At 38.1% G+C, this 8,160-nt stretch overlaps 1 long non-coding RNA gene across 3 annotated transcripts in view; it reads left to right on the forward strand.

Moving 5' to 3' along the window:
* The window catches only part of LOC311078309, a 115,047-nt gene extending 107,528 nt beyond the window's left edge, over positions 1 to 7,519 (forward strand). The window contains exons 4-6 of one of the 3 annotated variants that reach the window (XR_014605127.1): positions 5,156 to 5,248; positions 5,465 to 5,601; positions 5,682 to 5,880. This is a non-coding gene — a long non-coding RNA (uncharacterized lncRNA). Of the gene's footprint in view, positions 1 to 5,155; positions 5,249 to 5,464; positions 5,602 to 5,681 lie in introns of all 3 variants that reach the window. The other 2 variants (XR_014605128.1, XR_014605129.1) reach the window with 2 other exon arrangements.
* Positions 7,520 to 8,160: the final 641 nt, after the last annotated feature.

Here is an 8,160-nt window from a genome sequence, read left to right on the forward strand (position 1 = left end):
TTTTAAATCAGTGTTTCATGACTAGAGAAAACACAGAGAAAGGGGCTGTGGCATTTTCCTTTTTCATTTACATATACTACCATCATTGTAATTTGTAACAATACAATACAAGCTATTTGAAAGTCAGTGAACTTGTCCTTTCAGTTAAAAGGAAGAGTTCAAGAGAGATGAAATTTAGTTAACCAGGACTTATCACTAATTGCATTCCTCTGTTTGTACGTTCCAGACAGGATATCAGTGTACGTATCATTATGGATATTTGTTTCTGCAAGCTATAAGTGATTGTCTTTTACATTTACATGCATCCAAATAATCCATTTACAATTTAACTGAAAAAAATATGGAAGGACATTAGTGCCACATAAGAAACAAATGCTTTGGTTAATCAGATTTAAAAGATAAAGAGTCATAATTTTAACTGTCAATTTATGTCACAGTTTATGTCAATTTTATCTCAATTTAGACTTTAAGTCATCATTTCAAATTTTATGTCATAATTATGACTGTTTGTCATAATTTCATCTTTTGAGAGAATGATTGATCAAGGTAGAGTAAAGGACAGAACAATAGATAGAAAAAAAGGGTTGAGCATTTCTATCCATGCTCATATAGAAATAGTTTGACAATATTTTTATTATTTACTCTTAAGGTAGGGACACACCAAACCGACGCCAAAAAACTAGCACTGATGAAATCCGCCTGTGTTGTCTCCTCGCGTCGCCTGTGTCGGGGAAAAAGGTTCAATGGGGTTTACTCAATTTTAAAGAACCCTTTATGCTAAAAATAATTGCATAATACTTTCATATTTAACATGTTTTTTTTTTTTTCTAGTAATAAAGTATGTTTATAGGCTGTTTAAATCATAAATAATATACTCATGAACAAACTGGGAATCCTGTCAGAAACTGCATTTCACACACTTCCTTTTACTGTTCTAGTCATTAGAATGTTTACTTTATAGATTACTGCACAGCACAGAAATGGCAAAGTGACTTTGACTTCATCATAAGCCATCACCCACAGAGCATCTTCCTCCCTGAACATCTAAAATAACTCTGGTCTTGCGTCTTTATTTGTGGTTACAACTGAGTCCCATGGCTTGGCAAATGCACCACTTGCTGTGCAATTTTTGCCTTGATGTATAGCCAAGCATGAAGTTTAATGAGTCCATCACTCTGATCTGGATCAGATCGCAGCTTTTCTCTTACGCTGAAACTTTGGGACTCGCAACACCAACACTCTCCGAGTATCAAACACTTGTATTCAAAAACATACATTCACTAACAGCTCTTAATGATCTCCAGCAAAGCTCAGCTTACTTAGTCTGTTTAAAAGACACATAAAGGCAGTAAACAAGGAGAGTAACGTCTCTATTTACTTCATGGATAAACAGATTTGCTGTGAGTTCGTCTTTTTCTTTTTTAAATGCTCTTTTCAAGGCCTAAAGTATCTTCAACAACCTGGAAATGTAAACGAAAAGCTTACTGATTGTGCAGCAAAGTGTATTGACTTTTAAATTGTTCATCATTAACAGTTCACAGTAACATAGAGTAATGAGTGACAGTGGACCCAAATCAATTGTGGGATTACAGTCTACAGAGTATAAAATGCAGTGTACTTTACCTATGATTTATCATTGGCCTTTGAATTAAGGGTTAGGGCTGTGATTGGTTTATAGGATTGTTGCCACATGAACTAGGTTTTTGCACACAAAAAAATAAAATCCAATCAATAAAACTTTATTTATAAAGCACTTTAAAACCACCCAAGTGGACAAAAGTAGGCTACTATACAGAAAAATAAATAAATGACATAAAATACATACTTTATACCGAGCATATAAAACAAATAAAACATATCAAGAGACATAAAACACATGAAGTGTGAATTTGAATTGAATTGACCACACCTAAAAGGAAGCTGCATCTTATTTATGTCAATAGTTGAGAGAATGAAAGGGCCATTGGTTGACTATTGCTTATTTTCAACGCATTCTCATCCTAGGGCGTCATATACTGACGCTTTTGACATTTCGTCTACAGTCAACGCACATGGCACCCTTTAGTGTCAATATGACACGCACAGAGCTTTGTTCGGTTATGGGTAGGTTTAGGTCTGGGGTAGGGTTAGGGTTAGACCGCTAGGAGGCGCCTTCTGGCCCATATGTATCTGCGTCTCATATTGACGCTAAAGGGTGCCATGTGCGTTGAATGTAGACGAAATGTCAAAAGCGTCAGTATATGATGCCTTGGGATGAGATTTTGTATAATCAAACACTTCAAGAGTTTGTATTACTCTAAAGTTCAGTAGGAAAAAAGAAAGAAAAAAATGGCAATTTGGCCATGCCTTGAACAAAGTGACAATCCCTAGTGATTTTCTGGAAGAAAATTAAACGGCTTAACCTTTAACCAGAACGACAGCTGAGCAAGACAAATAAAGTGACACTTTCCGCTGTGTCTTTGAAGCACTTTCTTTTCCCTCATTCCCTCCTGCTAAGTGAAATAAATAAAAAGAGAGATAAAACAGATAAAAGTGTGACAGGTGTGAAAACAGACTTGGAGTAAGGGAGATCGTATACTAAGGGAGAAAGTATACTTCCTTTGACTCGTATGCTAACTAATGAGAGCTTGTAAAGTGTTACTGTTTACTTCATTACACAGATGTTCGACGCAAGCGCAGTTTTGAGCAATCTCTCGCCACGAGTTACCCTGGAAATCCAGAGTTCTCACAAGAGCACAAATTGAATTTGCTCAGCGAGTTTACTCTGGCGTCGACTCGAGTATGATGCTCATTAAATATGCCCTTGTATCCGAGCTGCACCAATCACATCGGGTTATCTGATATAGGCGGGCCAGAGGCGAGCTAAATAGATGACGACAGCGCTGTGACGTCGAAGTCATTAGTAAACATTGCAAGGTGGCTATGGATGAATACCAGTTGTTTGAAACGGCTTTGGCCGCTACAATGAATGAGTTAGACTTGGCTTTTTATCTAAAAGAGGAACAGAAGACGGCGCTCGAATCCTTCCTTTGCAAGAAGGAGGTTTTTTGCTGTCTTGCCGACCGGATACGGCAAGAGTCTAATCTACCAGTTAGCTCCACTGGTAGCTAAGCATATGGTGCTTATTGTTGTGATTGGTCGTAGTGTTATCCAATTGCGTGCAGTGAGATTTTTAAATGCATGCTTGGTGCCGCCCCTCGAGCTGGGTGATTTTCATTAGTTGATGCCAGACCCTTAATCTTTCAGATTTGGGTCTGAATTTCCAGGCTAGCCACGAGTTACAACCCATGTAAATACTGCCCAAAAATTACAATTATGTGCGACCGGCATTGCACATACTTTACACGCGTACTCTTCTGATGACGAAATTCACGTCACGCACACAGTACGCTGACCCTCGTGTACGAGTAAAAAGTGAAGTATACTTTGGCCTAAAGAGTACGTATGTGCTCCGGTGGATTTTTGGTCACACATGCGTTTTTTTGGGGGGTTTTTTTGCAGTAATTAATTTATCTACAAGGTGGCAAACGTTCCCTGGGGGCGTCGATTCACAAGGTAGTCGAAGAAAAACTGTATAAACAGAACAGACAGGAACTCAAGCTACAGCGCCAATGGAGGACTACATAGACGAGAGATTGTGCGAAGAGGTTAGAAAGTAACCTCATTTGTACAACTCTAGCATGAAAGAATACAAAGATATTTACATGGGTTGTAACTCATGGCGAGAGATTGCTCAAAACTGTGCATGTGTCGAATGGTCAAAAGAAGTATACTTTGCAAGGCTGTGTGTTCAACTGTTACCATACGTGAGCATATACGTAAAAAACAAAGTATACTTTCTGCTATACATTCATGGTCTGATCACAGTCAAGATGTCATTTTTGAGGTCTGTTCCTTAGTATGTAACAGCAGAGGCCATAAAGGAGAACAAAAACTTAACTTGTTCTGTTCAAAAGCTCTGTGGACCCGCTTTACATATTTTACGATGCAATATACTGGCACCATTGAAAGACGACACATCTGCGCTTAAGGCAGCTTTTCTGACTGATGTGACATGTCAATTCAATTCACTTAATTCAATTTCAGGGGAAACAAAAGATAACGCTGGTGATGCTGAATGATGAGGCTGCATTTGAAGAGAAACTTTACAGCAACTTTATGAAAAAAACCCCAAAAAACATAAATTTTCTACAATTCACAATCAACTACAGGGTAACAAACAATCAGGTGCTTTTTCGCCCATCCCATACTATTCATTAACCTGACGTGCTTTAAATCCATGCTGACATTCTTATAGTATATTTTAAAACCAAAATACATCATAACAAAAGCAAAAATTAACCAAAAAGGGCGTATGTCACATGCCCATGTCATTTGCAAGCTCTTAACCCAAACCACAACCACAATTCCTTAATACAAAAACCACCTCTTCTCTGTTTTGTCTATTACCTTTCTGAATTTAAAAATGCATAATAACTGGTCAAACAGTTTTGTCTTGGTAAGATTTACTTTTTAAATAATTTAATACTTTTATTCAGCAAACAAACACTACGTTTATCAAAAATGACATCAACGACATCTATTATATTGTTACAAAAGATTTATTTTTTAAAATAAATGTTACAGCACCAAATCAGCATAATAGAATTATTCTGAAGGATAATGTGACACACAAAAAGCTTTGCCATCACAGGAATAAAGTCACAGAGTATATTTTAAAACCACAATACATGATAACATCAGCAAAAATAAGCCGAAAAGAATCCCCATGTCTTCTGTAAGCACTTAACCCAAACCACAACCACAATTCCTTCACACAGAAACCACTTCTTTCCACTTTTGCTTTTCTACAGTTTTACTTCTGCTCTAGCTTTCTCTAGAACCGCAGTATTGCCGTATTGCGAGTATTGTTTGCGACTGTATGATAAATTGCTTATGATGCTCCTCATTTTCAAGCTGCTTTGGATAAAAGCATCTACTAAATGACTAAATGTAAATGTAATGTAAATTTATTCAACTATTCCACCATGGCCTATAAAAATATATATGCTTTGTAGGACCAAACAGAAAAATAAATGTTTAACCTAATATGAGCTAAGAAAGCAGTGCTGATGATGTAAGATTAACTGAAATTTGTCTATCCCCTTTTGAATAGATGGAAGCTGTACTTGTGTGATTAGAAACCATCTGTCCAGGGATTTTACCAAGATGGCCACCGAGTAAAGAGACTTGCTTCAAAAGGACATTGGTAATAGTCTCTCTTTTTCTGTCAATACTCTATCAGCATGAATCATATTACCAGCATGATGGCACTTTTCCAAGCTTGTACTGCCTTCATTCACTTTATTAAAATAGATCAAGAACACTTGTAGTGATGTACAACAAGGTGCTTTTTATGCGCTGCTGGAGAACATGGATAAAAAAGGAGCAACACTCTCTCTCTCTCTCTTTTTTGTCTCTGCAGTCATTTGTCATTGCCATTGTTTTGATTGACAGCTGGTACAGATGAGTGAGAGCTCTTCCTGTCCACCCACCAATCAGCCACCTCCTCCAAGCCCTCAACATGATGGCCAAGGGTCGGAGGTCACTCTCATGCTCTCAGTGAGTGACTCTTGATGAAGACGCTGATGGAGAGATGCAGTTCCTCTCCTCCATCATCTGTCTTTCTTGCTGTTTTTCAGCCTGAGGTCCTTCCACCCATCTCACAGCAGACCATCCATCTGCCTGTCCGCGGCCACCACTAATCAAAGCTGCCAGAGGGGCGGCCCCATAAAGCTCTTCACGAGGAGAATGCATTTTGTTTGTGTGTGAGAGATAAATGAGAATTAATGTACTTCACATCCAAATTAATAAACGTAACAAACAGACAAAATTTGTTTTACCCACATGCGTGCATCAGAAAATTATGTTGTATCTTAACAACACTGGAGATACATGGAGATTTTTGGGGATCTTCAGTTATTTAATTAGCGCACTTACAGGCGATAATAACTGAAAAACAATTAATCATCTCATTTTCATTAAAGGGGACATATCATGCCAAATGCACTTTTTTAGCCCTTAAATGCATTTTGTTGTATATTTGGAGTGTTTAGAAGTACAGAAAATATGAAATTATTCTCTTCAGGTGCTTCGTTGATATCTTTATATTCTGTTTTGGTCATATTTTTCAACCTGTTCCGATTTTTCTGTTATCTATGACGTTTTTTGAACTATTACGTCACAGTATTTGCAGCGGAACTGCCAAATAAGGACATTGACTTCCGGCCCAACACTTCGAGCAATCCGAGCTAAAGGATGCAGAAGTTACGAGAGGGTAAGTTAAAATGTTCGGTTGTTGGATGTAGTAACCCACACGCTTCATTACACCGTTTAATGTAGATGAACTGCTGCGCTTGTTACAGGACGCATGTTTAACTGAAAGAACGAGCAGAGAGAGAGACCCGGTCGCGCGCGAGCTCACTCTCTCTCTTCAGAGCCAGGCGAAAGTGTAAACAAGACATCACCGTCTCCAAACTAGACGCTGTCTTGCTCTCTCTCCCTCGCACATATTAATCAAAATAAATCGACACGGTGGTAAAAGGTCGGAAGACCAAAGTTTCATGTGTAAATACAGTACACACCATTGCAATACATCCATATGAAGACGTTGTTCTGCAGGTTCGTCGTCTTCATTTTCATCTCGCTCCGGCTCCGACTCTGGCTCGAACATGTAAGGCTGGCTGGACAAGTCTTCCGTTGTTGACATTTTGTTAATAACGCGTGAATAAAAAGTTTCTGTGCCGCTAGATAATCGTATCTCTGCTATCAAACTACAAAAATGGCCGAACGGGGTAGAGTTGAACCGCTGCAACATGGAGAGGGGGCGGGGTATGAAGTGTCTCAATTGTATTTAAAGAGACCGCACCAAAACGAGTTGCTCTCAGACGCACATCAGAAAAGGGGTAGAAAAGGGGCCTGTGGAGCTATAATAATGAGGAATTCAGACCCAAGCATTGCAGTTCCGCTTTATATAGACTACAAATGTATGATTTATATGTAAAAAGGAACATTTTAAAAGCATGATATGTCTCCTTTAAAAGCATCGCTCTTACACCAACTTTGCTATCACAGGAATATATTGGCTTGGTTTCACAGACAGGGCTTAGATTAAGACAGGATTAGGCATTTGTTCAATAAGGACATTTAAGTACCTTTTATTAACATGCCTTAGAAAAAACATTACTGGTGTACATCTTGAGACAAAACAAGGGCATTAAGCCTGGTCTGTGAAACCAAGGGATTACCTTTTAAAAAATATTAAAACAGATTTAAAAACATATTATTTCACAATATTACTGTTTTTACGGTCAAATAAATACTATCTATCTATCTATCTATCTATCTATCTATCTATCTAGATTTTATCTGTATAATTTATGTCAATATAGTTGTGAGAATGATGGGGCCATTATTTGACTTCTAATTATTTTGCATAATCAACCACTTTTTCAAGAGATTTTATTACTCTTATGTTCAGAAAACAAAACTAAAAAAGAAAGGAAAAAATGGATTTAGATTGCATTGAACAAAGTGACACAATCCCTGGTAATTTTCTGTAAGATCCATCTATCTGATTTATAATTGATTTAAATATAGTTGTGAAAGCGGCAGAGCCATCGTTTGACTGTTGTATCTATGTCATATCTTAGAGCAACACAAACTGGAGATACATGGAGATTTTGTGGGGATCATCAGTTATTTCATTAGCGAACTCACGGCGATAATGTCACGTGAATGACATTTTCATTAACAGCATCGCTCTTAAGCCGGTCTCAGTGAGGCATTCAGCACACGGACACGTTAGTAAGTAAACACTCGGATTCCTCCCATCACAGTCCTGATAAACATACGGTGCTTAGCAGTCTCCCATAAGAGTCAAGAATTCTAATTAATACAGCTTACTCTTTAAAGAATACACATACTCTCTTAATGGCTGTACCCAAACACACACTCACAGTTCTGGTGATGTGCTAGTCCCCAAGTGTGAACAGCCCTTAATAAAAATGTTAATTGAATCTTAGGAAGTCTCTAGGCCCAGGTTTAGCCTAATTCTCCACAGCCTTCTCTCTCGTGCACACACACACTCGCACACTTCACAGCATTTACACAGGCACTCAG

The sequence above is a fragment of the Abramis brama genome, assembly GCF_963993115.1.
Source record: "Abramis brama genome assembly, chromosome: 2".
NCBI classification, from domain to species: Eukaryota; Metazoa; Chordata; class Actinopteri; order Cypriniformes; family Leuciscidae; genus Abramis; species Abramis brama.